Source organism: Kogia breviceps, chromosome 7 (assembly GCF_026419965.1).
Source record: "Kogia breviceps isolate mKogBre1 chromosome 7, mKogBre1 haplotype 1, whole genome shotgun sequence".
NCBI classification, from domain to species: domain Eukaryota; kingdom Metazoa; phylum Chordata; class Mammalia; order Artiodactyla; family Physeteridae; genus Kogia; species Kogia breviceps.
The window spans coordinates 37,670,348-37,685,255 of record NC_081316.1 but is presented as its reverse complement, the minus strand read 5'-3'; the positions used below and the strand labels follow the sequence as shown (position 1 = coordinate 37,685,255).

Sequence of the window (14,908 nt, the reverse complement as noted above, 5' to 3'; positions counted from 1 at the left end):
GAAATTTACCTTTTGGTCAATTCAACATCCCCCCCCACCCCCACGTGCTCACATACACTCACACACAGACACTCACATAAACACTCAAATACATACACACCACATAATTTTGGTTGTCTATTTTGTTTTACTGTGGACTAGACATTATAACTTTTTTCCTTTTTGTGTAGTCCAGCCGAAGGACAGTTGCGGAAGCAGGAGAGCATAGTGCTGACCCTTGGGGATTCTGCACATAGGCTGTCTGGGAATAAATCTGGGCTCTAAACTTAAAGCTCTATGATCTCAGTTAATGCTTTGTGCCTAGTTCTTTGTCTAAAAAGAGAGGATAATATTAGCATCCACCTCTTAGGGTAGTTGTGGACATGAAATGAGGACAATGTACCTAGTGCCTGGCACATATTGGGTGCACAACCGTTGTTGTCTATTATCAGCCCAAATGCCAGCTGTGCCCTTGCCCTCTGGCTCCTGGATCTCCCTGTATTCACGAGTTTCACTCATACCAAGCTGGCAATAAAGCTCAAGACATTTTCTTGTTCCCACCACTCATTTCTCAGTGTGATTATGAGGATGAAATGAGATGACACATATGATTCAACTAAATAGTAACTGTTATCATTATTTCCCCCCCAAACAAATGTGTGTTCCATGATCCCCAGAGAACCTGCTTCAGTAAATCAGGGGTTGGCAAATGACAGCCTGGGCGCCAGAACCAGCCCACAAACTGTATTTGTAAATAAAGTTTTATTGGAACACAGCCACACCCCTTTGCTTAGTTATTGTCTATGGCTGCTTTCATGCTGTAGTGGCAGAGTTGAGTAATTTCAACAGAGACCCTATGGCCCGCAAAGCCTAAGATATTTTCTATCTGACCATTTACAGAAAATGTTTGTTGTTGCCTGCACTAGAATAAAGGATGAAGACAGATTAAATTTAGTTTGATGCAGAGGGGAAGATGAACTATTACAGGTCACAACTGGCTGAGCTGAGGCACAGATAAAGTGACTGGAGGCTGTGATCACCTGGGAAATTAAGGTCAGGGAAGCTGGGGAAACCAGATGAAGGAGACTTTAAAAAATTTTTTTATTTAATTATTTTTGGCTGTGTTGGGTCTTCGTTGCTGTGCACAGGCTTTCTCTAGTTGCGGCGAGCGGGGGCTCCTCTTCATTGCAGTGCGCGGCCTTCTCATTGCAGTGGCTTCTCTTGTTGCGGAGCATGGGCTCTAGGCATGTGGGCTTCAGTAGTTGTGGCACGCGGGCTCAGTAATTGTGGCGCACGGGCTCCAGAGGGCAGGCTCAGTAGTTGTGGTGCACGGGCTTAGTTGCTCCGTGGCATCTTCCCAGACCAGGGCTTGAACCCAGGTCCCCTGCATTGGCAGGTGGATTCTTAACCACTGCACCACCAGGGAAGCCCCAAAGGAGGCTTTCAATGGCTTTCTGAGTGTGCTTCATTTGCAATCCAGCTTGAACTCGCAGATAAAACCTAGAACCAGTAGTCACCCAGAAAGAGATACTCTCAACAACTGGAGAAGTGAGTATATGTGTAAGAAGGGGGTTGCCTTGAAAGAATGGAGAACAAGTAAGAGGAAATCTGACTCCTTGGATGCCAGGCAAAGGAACAGAAGGTCTAAGCTGCCAACATATTCTAAGATCTGGCTCTCTGCCAGCACTAAAAGTGTAGAACCATCTAATCCCTGAGTGGAAGGTATGTGGAGTCTCTGTCATCCAAGCCGTTCCTTCTATGGAAGGGGATGCTGAAGCCAGAGAGGGTAGGGGTGAACCCAAGTTTACACAAAGGGTTGTTGTATGAGGGGCCAATATTTGATCTTGTTTCCTTTAATTGAAGTGTAGTTGATGTACACTATAGCAATTCAATTTGTAAAGGTTTGCTCCATTTATAGTTATTATAAAATATTGGCTATATTCTTTATGTTGTACAATATATCCTTGTAGCTTATTTTATACCTAATAGTTTGTACCTCTTAATCCCCTACCTTTATAGCCAATATTTGATCTTAGCACACTCTTCACTGAGCTAACCTTGAATTCTGTTCCTACTTCACTTTCCAGATGCTGTCCTGGGGCTGGGCTGAGGCCCTGTCCCCACAATTTAAAGAGAGAGGGATTCAGTTGTTCCAGCATAAACAGCCAGTTCTCCATTGAGAGTGATTTTTTTTTTTTTTCTGATTTGTGCTTTAGTCTGGTACCAACATTCTAGATTGAGACCTGTTTTTAGAAGTAACCAATGAGAGGCTGTGTAATAAAAATTTGGCTGGCCTTTGTCCCTGGCTCCTTGGAGGTAGCATCTAAATGCTTGGAATTTTCAGAGTGATAGCAGTGTATTTATTAATCATGGTTGGTCTTTTACACCATACTTGATAGTTTATGGTAATGAGGTGACTCATGGTAAGCCCTGGATAATTTATAACACAGCTAACTAGATGACTCAGGATGGGGGCTGGCCAAGCCAGAAAGACCAGCCATGGGATTAGAGGGGTGGGGCTTTGAGTCCTGGGATGGGGGAGGAGCCTGGAGATTGAGTTCAACCACATGGCCAATGAGTCAGTTAATCCTGCCTATATAATGTAGCTCCAGTAACAACTCTGGATTCTGAAGCTCATGTGAGCGTCCCTAGTTGGCAATACTCTGCATATTACCACCCATTGGTGTGCCAGGATGGTGACGCATTCTCGAGAGGGATCGAACCTTCATGTATGGGACTGTCCCAGACCTCCCGTTATGTGCTTCTCCTTTTGGCCAATTCTGATTTGTATTCTTTTGCTGTAAAAACATGTAATCATAAGCATAGAACTTCCCTGAGTTTTCTGAGTTATTCTAGAGAATTATTGAAGCTGAGGGGATAGTACAAAGCACTGAATTTCTAGCCAGCTGCCCCAAAAGTGATATTGGCCAGGGGTCCTCTGAACTTGTGTCTGGTGTCTGAAGTGAGGGCAGTCTTGTGAGGATGGTGCCCTTCCCCTGTGAAGTCTGGCCTAACTCGGGATAGTTGGTGTCAGAAGTCATTGCAGAAGCTCATGCTTGTGTCTTTTCTCAGGATGTGGTTGAGAATGTTGAGTTAGGAGAGTGTCCTGAGGGCAAAGTACATCTGATCTTGGTACAAAGTACAATTGCAGTCCCCCTGGGAAATGGCCTATTTATGTATCATGAATGTGTGACTGACAAGACTTTGGTCCTCATGTTGGATGGACGGCCCTAAGGAATTTGAATGATCAGCACTTCAGCTTCATTTCCGGCATCACTTTGTCCCCAGCTCTGTGTGTCTTTCTTTTTTTCCCCCCATGTTTAATTTATACTGCCATGGATGACCCAGGTGTCATCTGGGGTCTTGCATTCTTATATTACCTCTGTCTCCAGGATCTAGTTTATAGCTGGTCTCCTTTTTTCTCTAGTGTATCTTCTCATAGGGAGGTTCATCTAACTTGATTTACGCACACCCACATATACGTGCACACACACAACTCCCCTCTCTACTCACAACCTTACCCACGTTTATATTTGTAAGTGTGGTGTAGACGTCATTGAAGATTTGAGGTCATGGAAAGAGGCCATATGTTATATCACATAAACAAATCATCTGTGTGTAAATATTATACATTTTTGTTCTAAAGTATCCTTTCAGCCCTCCCTCACTAGAGCTTTCTCACTGGCCCTTTATGCTTCCTGGTACCCAACTAGCCATCTGCCATCTTTCTAGCTCTCCTCATCTTTTTTCTCTTTTTCTTTCCTTCTTTTTCATGAGCAAAAATAAATTCCTCACATTTTCTCAGTTGCCTGATGTGTAGGAGTCACTCAACTCACTTCTGGATTTCTCTCAGAGGGAATTGATCCTCTGCGGGAGGAACCAAACTCAGGAGCCTCCTATTCAGTCATTTTGCTCTCAGTTGTATCCCTATATTCTAGCAATGAACAATCAGAAAAATGAAGTAAAAAATAGTGTATATAATAGCATCAGAAAACATAAAATACTAATTTGCAAGACTTGTATGGTAGAAACTACAAAAAGTTGCTGAGAAAAGTGAAGGAAGATCTGAATAAATAGCAAGATATAACATGTTTATGAATTCAAAGACTTTTAAAAGAAATTTTATTTATTTTTGGCATTGGGTCTTCTTCGCTGTGTGTGGGCTTTCTCTAGTTGCAGCGAGCGGGGGCTCCTCTTCGTTGCGGTGCGCGGGCTTCTCATTGCAGTGGCTTCTCTTGTTGCAGAGCACGGGCTCTAGGTGCATGGGCTTCAGTAGTTGCAGCATTCAGGCTCAGTAGTTGTGGCTCGTGGGCTCTAGAGCACAGACTCAGTAGTTGTGGCGCACAGGCTTAGTTACTCTGCCATGTGGGATCGTCCCAGACCAGGGATCGAAGCCATGTCCCCTGCATTGACAGGTGGATTCTTAACCACTGCACCACCAGGGAAGTCCCCAAAGAGTCTTTATTCTAAGATGTCAGTTATACCCAAATTAATTGATTCAGCACAATCAAAATCCCATCAGGACTTTTATAGCAATCGAGAAGTTTCTCTAAAATTTACATGCAAGTGCAAAAGCTAAAATAACCCCTTCCCCCAAGTTAGAGGACATACACTACCTGATATTAAGACTTACTACAGGGCTTCCCTGGTGGCACAGTGGTTACAAATCTGCCTGCCAATGCAGGGGACACGGGTTCGAGCCCTGGTCCAGGAAGATCCCACATGCCACAGAGCAACTAAGCCCACGCACCACAACTACTGAGCCTGAGTTCTACAGCCCGCGAGCCACAACTACTGAGCCTGCGTGCCACAACTACTGAAGCCTGCATTCCTAGAGCCCGTGCTCTACATGCCCGTGCTCCACAACAAGAGAAGCCATCGCAATAAGAAGCCCGCACACTGCAACGAAGTGTAGCCCCTACTTGCCACAAATAGAGAAAGCCCGCACACAGCAACGAAGACCCAATGCAGACAAAAAAATAAAAAAGACTTACTACAAAGCTATAGTCATCATAAGTGAGAGAGTGGCAGGGACATATATACACTATCAAATGTAAATTAGATAGCTAGTGGGAAGCTGCCGCATAGCACAGGAAGATCACCTCTGTGCTTTGTGACCACCTAGAGGGGTGGGATAGGGAGGGTGGGAAAGAGGGTGATGCAAGAGGGAAGAGATATGGGAAAATATGTATATGTACAACTGATTCACTTTGTTGTAAAGGAAAAACTAACACACTATTGTAAAACAGTTATACTCCAATAAAGATGTTTAAAACACACACACACACACACACACACACACACACACACACACACAAAAAGCTATAGTCATCAGAACAGTGGGTGCTGGTTTAAAAATAGACCAGAAAATAAATAAATAAATAAAAATAGACCAGAGAACAGTATATGTAAAAGAATGAAATTAGAACACTCCCTAACACCATACGCAAAAATAAACTCAAAATTGATTAAAGACCTAGATGTTAGGCCAGACACTATAAAACTCTTAGAGGAAAACATAGGAAGAACACTCCATGACATAAATCACAGAAAGATCCTTTTTGACCCACCTCCTAGAGAAATGGAAATAAAACCAAAAATAAACAAATGGGATCTAAGGGAACAAAAGCTTTTGCATCGCAAAGGAAACCATAAACAAATGAAAAGACAACCCTCAGAATGGGTGAAACTATTTGCAAACAAAGCAACTGACAAAGGATTAATCTCCAAAATATACAAGCAGCTCATGCAGCTCAATATCAAAAAAAACAACCCAATCCAAAAATGGGCAGAAGACCTAAATAGACATTTCTCCAAAGAAGATATACAGATTGCCAACAAACACGTGAAAGGATGCTCAACATCGCTAATCATTAGAGAAATGCACATCAAAACTACAGTGAGGTATCACCTCACTCCAGTCAGAATGGCCATCATCAAAAAATCTACAAAGAATAAATGCTGGAGAGGGTGTAGAGAAAAGGGAACCTTCTTGCACTGTTGGTGGGAATGTAAATTGATACAGCCACTATGGAGAACAGTATGGAGGTTCCCTAAAAAACTAAAAATAGAACTACCCTATGATCCAGCTATCCCACTACTGGGCATATACCCTGAGAAAACCATAATTCAAAAAGAGTCTTGTACCATAATGTTCACTGAAGCACTATTTACAATAGCCAGGACATGGAAGCAACCTAAGTGTCCATCGATAGATGAATGGGTAAAGAAGATATGGTATATATATACAATGGAATATTATTCAGCCATAAAAAGAAACGAAATTGAGTTATCTGTAGTGAGGTGGATGGACCTAGAGTCTGTCATACAGAGTGAAGTAAGTCAGAAAGAGAAAAGCAAATACCGTATGCTAACAGATATATATGGAATCTAAAAAAAAAAAAAAGTTTCTGAAGAACCGAGGGGCAGGACAGGAATAAAGACGCAGTCATAGAGACTGGACTTGAGGACATGGGGAGGGGGAAGGGTAAGCTGGAAGTGAGAGAGTGGCATGGACGTATATGCACTACCAAATGTAAAATAGATAGCTAGTGGGAAGCAGCCGCATAGCACAGGGAGATCAGCTCGGTGCTTTGTGAACACCTAGAGGTGTGGGATAGGGAGGGTGGGAGGGAGACTCAAGAGGGAGGGGATACAGGGATATATATATACATATAGCTGATTCACTTTGTTATACAGCAGAAACTAACACAACAATGTAAAGCAATTATACTCCAATAAAGATGTTTAAAAAGAACCTGCTGGATAAAAAATAATAATAAAGTAAAATAAAAATAGACCAGAGATCAGCAAACTTATTTTGGAAAGTGCTAGACAGTGAATATTTTAGTCTTTGAGGCCATATAGTCTCTGTCAAAAGTACTCAGCGCTGCTGTTTTAGCACAAAGGCAGCCACAGGAAATACGTAAATGAATACACATAGTTATGTTCCAATGAAACTTTATTTACAAAAAGAAAGGAACTGTCTATTTGACACATAGACTGTAGTTTGCTGACTCGTGGAATAGACTAATAGAACAGATCAGAACATCCAGAAATAGTCCCATACTTATAAGTATAGTTTTTGACAGAGGGGCTAAATAATTAAATGGGAGGGGATGTATTTTCAACAAGTAGTATTGGAACAACTGGATAACTGATGGGAAAAAAATGAACCTTGACCCCTGCCTCAAACTCTGCACAGAAGTTAATAAATGTAAGAGCAAAAATTATAATGCTGTTAGAAGAAAGGTATTGGAGAATACCTTTGTTTCCTTGGGAGTAGGCAAAGATTTCTTAGAAAGCATAAAGCACTAACATAAAAAGTGAAAACTGATAACTTAGATTTCATGAAAAACAAAATCCACTGCCCAACAAAAGATATTTTAAAAATAAATAGGCAAGTCCCAGACTGAGGAAAAGTATTTCCAATACATAAATTTGACAAAAGATTTTATTTAGAATATATGAAGAACTTAAGCAAATCAATATAAAGAGATAAACAACCCAATAAAAACAGATAGAAAATATACTTCAAAAAAAGAAGAGAAATAAATGGTCAGTAATCCACAAAAAGTTGTATCCTCTTTTGGGGGAAAGGTTAGTATATTTCAGGTATTGTGGGATAGGTGCATCATGTTAGGGAGAAGCTTGACTTTGCTTTATTATCTTCATTTGAAATTAACTATGGTTTAGGGAGGTGGTTATGGGTGCCAAGTTGACAGGGATCGACTGTGATGGGTTTGAAAGTGTCCATTTGTCTAGGCTGAACTACATTTGCCAGAACTTCCTTCCATGTATGTTTCCTCTTAGGGTGGGCATCAAGAGACAGTTTGCACAAGTTGTGGTGGCTGGAAAGGAAGCAGCAGCCGTATTGTTTTTATGTGTGAAAGGTCAGGGCTGGGACTCCAGGATGTTCGTGTGCGTTGTTGCTTCTCTGTTGGCTCATCTCATTGGCCTAAGGCAGCAGCTGGCCTTGCCGCTGCTCTACCTTCCCCTGGATACACCTGCAGGTTCTCTGACTCCTGGACCCAGTGTGTGGTTAGCTCCTTGATGAAGGGAGCCAACTTCTGCAGACTTCAGTAAAATTGCCGGTGCTGAGAGAGACTGACACAAGTTCCGGTTGGTTCTCATGGGTTTTAGCTCACACTCCTGGGTTCTAACTTGTCCTGCACGCTTCAAGCTCTAGCCTCAGACAGACAACAGCCTTACAGAGACAGTTTAACCAGAACCTACAACTGCGTAGGGTCAAATATATGTATATTTACACAATTATATAGAGAATCTTCTAGAAGTATTACTTCTCTGACTTAACCCTGGTTGATACAGAATCCCTACATGAAACCGCTTCTGACATCTCCCTGGTTTCCTGAGGAAGGCTTTCTCCCCTTTGCTTCACCTCAGTTGTGTCCTCCAGAGCCCTCTGGAGAACCAACTTGAGGGGCAGCCGCCACTGCCTCTGACGCCTGAAGAAGCCAACAAAAAAGCCAATGGTGGGGTTGGCACTAACTACTAGGCAGGATCATCCCTATATTAAAATAATATAAGGACACATTGAAATCAAATAGTGTATATCAATCATCGTCAAAATCCCTAAACAGGTCACAGTAATTCCCTTCTAGGTTGCTCAGCAGGAGGGACACACACGACAACTGATGTGTTTGGGGCAGCGGCAGCGGTACCAGTTGGGGTACAGGGTAGACAAGTGGTCCTTAGTGCTAATGGCACTGAGAAAGCTCAAGCCTGAGAGGTAGGCAGAGATAGGTGCAAGGTTGAGAACGATGGGGTAGGGTTGTGGCAGGAAGTGATGCGTGTCTCCGGGGAACCTATAATCTGGCTGCTGAGGAAGAGGAAGTTGGCTTTCGCCAGGTTGAAGATGTAGATGGTGAAGATCTTGTACAGGCAGAAGCCCAGGAGCCACAGCACAACTGAGTTTCTTGCCAGTCCTCCCAGGGCAGAGATGATATTCAGCAAGAGCAGGGTCAGGGTCAGTACGTCACATTTAGAAAGGGCCTGGTCACTGTGATTCATTAGTATGAGTTCGGCCTCCCAGCCTGGGGTGGTTGGATCCAAATTCAGAAACCCTCTGCTGGGGGTTTCTGACACAAACAAGATGTCAGCACCTGCTGTGTGATCACCGATTCTCACGGCCACCCTGCTACGTGGGAATTACTGTCCCTGTGTTACAGAGGAGGGAACTGGAGCCTTGCAGAGATTAAGATACTTACTGACATCCACACAGCCCTGGAACCTGGATTCAAACCCAGTTCTCTCTGACTCAAAGGCCTGGGCTCTCTCTACTGCAACACGGACCCTCTACTGACATAGGAACGTGCTGTAGTCCCCCCACCAGAATGCATTGTCCAGAGGTTATGTCATGTCCCCAGAATTTCCTGAAGAAGGAAGGTAAATGGGATAGAATCTGAGAGTCCAGGAGAGGGTGATGGGCCAGAACATCACTTCTGTCCTGGGCCAGAAATTTCCTCTCAGGTGCATGAAATCAGGAAGACACAGAGATGATAGGGGGCCACCCTCATGACTAAGAGTGACCCATTCACTGAGGAGAAAGAAGACCCAGCTTTAGGGACATGAGAAGAATATGATCTCTTGCTAGGACAGGTGTGAGGCTGGCCAGGCCAGGTGAGTTAGCAATGGCTCAGTGCGTCAGCTCCGTGAAGACAGGAGCCCTTTTTATATCCCCAGTGCCTAGCTCTGTGTGTGACACAGTGTGTTCTCAATAAATATTCAGTGTATGAATGAATGAATAAGTAAATGAGGAATCTAATGAAGTGCAAGGTTTGGAATAAAAGTTAAAAAACACTATATATATATATATATATATATATATATATATATATATATATATAATTAAGGGCATTAGGACACACGTGTAACAAGATGAAGAAAATCTCATTCTTTTTGTGGAGAGCTGCATGTGCGTTTGGAAGAGTGACATATTTGTGCCCAAATAACTTACATTGGCCACTGAGGTGCCTTTGAGGTGAGAACTCCACATGGCTTTGGCGAGCACCTAGTATCATTTTGGCGCACAATTTGGGGGTAGGATTTGGGGTGGGGATGCCTACGGGGGAGGAAGAGTAAGTGAGGATGAGGTCTGAGTGTCACTGAAAAGAGGAAGAGGCATTTGAAGTTTGGGGATGTCTATGGGGGACTGTGAAGTGGGGTGCTGGGTGTGTGCACAATGCAAACCTACTCCCGTTCTCTCTCCTGGAGGATCATTCGGAGAGTTTGCTTTGCTGAGTGAGTTTCTGTGTGGGACGAGCCTGTGAGTCTATGAGGGGAAACGGAAAAAGCACAGGGCTTGGAATGCAGAGACGCTCCTGCAGAATTCACCTGGGGAAAGAGCACTAGCTCACCTCTGGGGGAGTGAGAGCCGATTGAGTATCGTTTATCGGTATCGTCTTCTTTAATCCTCTCAAGAGCGCTATGAGGTTAGTATTGTTCTCATTCTACAGAGGATGGAATTGGAGCACAAAAAAGGTGAGCGTTTTGCTCCTGGTCTCACACGGTGTGGATCTGAACCCGGCAGGGCTCCGTCAGGGTCCACACCTCTGACCAGACCTCCAAACCCACCACCACCGTGGTGTTGATTACACGTGGAAGTGGGGAAAGCAGAGAAGTGATTCCCAAGTTAAATCCAAGATGGCAGTCAGTATTGTGGCTAAAAACCCAAAAACAAAACTAAAAAAAACGAACATAAGCAAACTCCAGAAACACAGAGAGGTAGAGAAGCCAATCATATAAGGAACAAAGAAGGTGGGTAGAAGCCAACTAAAAGCACATAGCAGAATCCAGGAGTCCTTTCCTGGTTCACAAAGGCAGCCATTGCTCTGGAATCCGGAGGCAGGAGGCCTCCAATTGGAAAGAGGGTACGTCCTCTGCTGTGGCCCAGGGAGGAATCAAGGGCAGAATCATCCATCTTTTGCTCTCTCAGAGAAACAAGATCCCACAGCCCTGATTGACCATGAAGTGATATGGGAGGAAAACCAGGACCTCTGCTATCCCCACTGAAAGCACCTAAAAGTTTGTAATTCTGTTTTCTTTGGTGTGACATATATTTTTTCCTCATCAAACTGGAAGCTCCATAAGGACTAAGTCTTGCCTGTTGTTTTTCACTATTGTATCCCCAGCATCTAGCATGTTCCCTAAAGACCATCTATTGTCATATCCTCATTTAATAGAGGAAGAAGGTGAGACCTAAGGAGTCAAAGGATTTTCGAGATGTCACTGTGAAGAGCAGGCCCAACACCACCCCTGGTCTTCTGCAGCCCTGTCCCAGGCTTTCCTGCTGTTCTCTGCTCCGTCGTTCATTATTTGTGAGGAGCTCCTGGGAAAAAAATCTTCATGTGAGCATAGAATGTGAGAGACAATCAGGGGGTGCACAGGCCACCCCCAACATCTGTTCTCCTCTTCTGTCGCACACTATCTGGGTAACTGCTCCTTCCCTGGCCCTTTTAAGCCTCGGGGTAGAAACAGCGTTTCACTACTGCTTGCCATAGGGTGCTTCTCCATGCACTGTCACTTTCCCTTACCCCTGCCTGTCTTTGCCATTAGCCCCCTTCATGAAACACTCCTCAGTTATACCAGTTTGGGCTGTTTCCTCCTGGGGCTCTGCCAGATCCACAAGAGAAGAGAACTTTGAAAAGCCAGTAAACAATGGAAACTGGGTTCCCAGCAGTCCAGCTCCGGGAAGCAATGTCTGCATGCTCCCTTGCTCCCTAAATTAATGTAAGAGGCAACATTCTCTCCAATACAGCAGATTTGAATGGTTGGAGAAGGGGAGAATGTGGGGAGGTGGATCAGAAGGGAGGGAAGTTCTGGTTGACCCCATTTGCATCTCCCACCGTTGGAGCTGCCAGCACCCAGAGATGCTAGTAGAGAGCTCCACGTCTCCTGCCTTTTCCTGAAGGAAGCACCATGACCCCCTGCATGTAGCATCCCAAACTGGAAACAGGATATGGAAAGTTAGAGCAAAACCCATAACTGGCTTTGGGTTCTGAAGGGTCTCCATCCATTAGACATCTGGAAGAGACATTGGATGCAGCAAAGCATGTGTAGGGAGACTGATCAATGGAACAAAAGTCTCAGAATTAGACACAAATGCATATGGGAATTTAGTGTGTGATAAAAGTTGCTTTCAAAGTAAAACATGAGAAGGAGCAGGTGTTGGGGAAGGAGGAAAACTAGGGAAGTGTAGCGTTTCAGAATGCCAAGTGATGGAGTTATTGGTCAGTAAGTAGTGTCAGCAGCAGCTAGGTAGTAAGAAACTGACCTTGGATTAACAGATTGGAGTTCTTGCCAATCTCACCAAGGTGGTTGTTGTGGAAGAGTGGCCTGAAGGACTAAGTGGAGGGAGTGTAAGAGAGAACAGCAGGTGTGGGATGGGACTCCTGGACCCCTCAGACACCAATTGAAACATGACCACAGACAAGGGGAGCGTTGGGACAGGTGGACGAGCCACAGATTGTTGTTTAAACAATCAGCTGTGTTTCTCTGTGCAAAAAGAAGCAGTTAGAAGAAATAATAGAATATAAACCCCACTTACATCTTCTGAAAGAGAAGAGTACTGAGGGCGATTGAAACATAGCATAAAGCCTGAAGGAGTACAATATTGCAGTACTGATCCATACATAGAACAACTTATAAGTGGAAAAGTCTCAGAATTAGACACAAAGGCATATGGAAATTTATGACAAATGGTGTATGTTAAAGTAGTGGGTAAAACATGAAGTATTCAATGCATGGGATTGAGGTAACTGATGGTCATGTAAAATAAAATAAAGTTGAAACATACTTATATATGATTTTTGGTTAACTCCAAGTATACTAAATACTTAAAAATAAATAATGAAAATATGATAGTACTTGGATAAACCTTAGGAAAATTCTTTTTAAATCAAAGTGGGGAAGACTTTCAAAGTATGGCCCAAAGTTCAGAAGACATGAAGGAAAGGATTAATAAAGACAAGAACATAATGAAAATTTTTGCCGTGACATGAACCATCATAATTAAAAGATAAGTAACAAGTTGGGAAAATATTGGTAACTCGTATCAAAAATGAGTTCCTTGGGACTTCCCTGGTGGTGCAGTGGTTAAGAATCCTCTTGCCAATGCAGGGGACATGGGTTCAAGCCCTGGTCTGGGAAGATCCCACATGCCGCGGAGCAACTAAGCCCGTGTGCCACAACTACTGAGCCTGAGCTCTAGAGCCCATGAGCCACAATTACTGAAGCCCGCGTGCCTAGAGCCCCGTGCTCTACAACAAGAGAAGCTACTGCAGTGAGAAGCCCGTGCACAATGAAGAGTAGCCCCTGCTCGCCGCAACTAGAGAAAGCCCAGGCGCAGCAACGAAGACCCAACACAGCCAATAAATAAACAAATAAATGAATAAAAATTTTTAAAAATTAAATTATCAAAAAAAGAGTTCCTCCTATTTGTAAAAGTTCCTGTAAAATGATAATTCTGAATCCAGTGAAACAATAAGAAAAAGACTATAGGTTACAAATTCACAATTTCTAGAAAATAAAAATGGCTCTTAAACATACAGAAAAATGAGAAACCACACATATAATAAGAGAGATGCAAATTAAAATTACACAGGGTTATCTTTTACTCATTGAAATATGAAAGACCCAGTAGTTTGGTAGTGTACTGTGTGAATAGTCTGGGGACAAGGCACTCTCACATTTCTGGTGGGATTGAAGATTGATACAGCTTCCAGGAAGGGCAACTTGCAACATATATAAACATATATAAAGTGTCATAGTTTTTCTACCTGTAATTCCTCATCAAGGAAGTTAATTTTAGGATTATAGTTGTACATATGCAAGAGACATATGTACAAAGTTCATAAATGTAGAATTATTGCAATAAAAAGGATTAGTAACAGCCAAAATGGCTATCAATACTGTGTAAATTATGGTCAGTGCATACAATGGAATACTGTATAGCTGTATAAAAGAGCAACAAACCTGATATGGAAGGACCTCCAAGATATAGCAAGTTAAAAAAAGAACATAGAACAATAAGTATATGTATGAATATATACATATATTCATATGTATGAATAATTCTAATTATTATACATATATGTATAATATATAATATGTGTTACATATACTTTTCCTTCTCATGCAAATATATTGATACACACTTGTTTTAGATTAAATATCTCTGGAAAGGTTTAAAAAAACTAATAACCATATTTGTCTTTGTGGGGAAGGCATAGATGCCTGAAGGCCTGGAATGGAATGACCATTTTCAATGTATGCATTAAACAATTGTTTTAAAACTATGAATGTATTGCTATTTCAAAAATAAAATTTTAAAACAAGGAAAATAAGTTTAATGATATAACCAAGAGGAGACAGATGTAAAAAGATGAGAGAAAGAGGGAGTTGAGGGAAGAGGAGGAAAAGGAGAAGAGAAGGAGGAGGAGAGAGATGTAGAAATAGATTGAAAGAGAAAAGAGATTTGCTATAAAGGCAAGCAGAGAAATCAGGCTATGGATGGAAGAGAATGGAGACCTGGGTGGTCTTTAAGCCAGGAGATAGAATACCATGTTTGTATGTTGCAGGGATGATCCAATAGAGAAGGATCACTGAAGATGCAGGTGGGAGAGATAATCATTGTCTAAACCGTTTCTGTGTAGGAGCGGGGTGGGAACTGGCACACAGGGGGAGAGGATGGCTTAGGATAGGAGTGTGCAGAACTGTTCCCTGGCATGACAGGAAAGGCAGAGAAATGAGCTCAGAGGCAGATTGGCTGATAGATTTGGTGTCAGGAGATGGAGAAATTTTCAGCAGAGCATCATCTGAGAGTGATAAAAGAGTGAAGAGGAGATTTCAGGGGAGAGATGGTGTGAAATATTTCCCTTGGAGAGAGGGTAATTATGGAAACATTACATAA

The 14,908-nt window shown here is 42.8% G+C and overlaps 1 long non-coding RNA gene and 1 pseudogene across 2 annotated transcripts in view; one reads left to right on the top strand and one right to left on the bottom strand.

Moving 5' to 3' along the window:
* Positions 1–9,009, bottom strand: part of LOC136794555 (mas-related G-protein coupled receptor member X3-like) — a 29,139-nt pseudogene extending 20,130 nt beyond the window's left edge.
* Positions 1–14,908, top strand: part of LOC136794492 (uncharacterized) — a 142,510-nt gene that overhangs the window by 35,847 nt on the left and 91,755 nt on the right. The gene's annotated exons all lie outside the window — the stretch shown is intronic.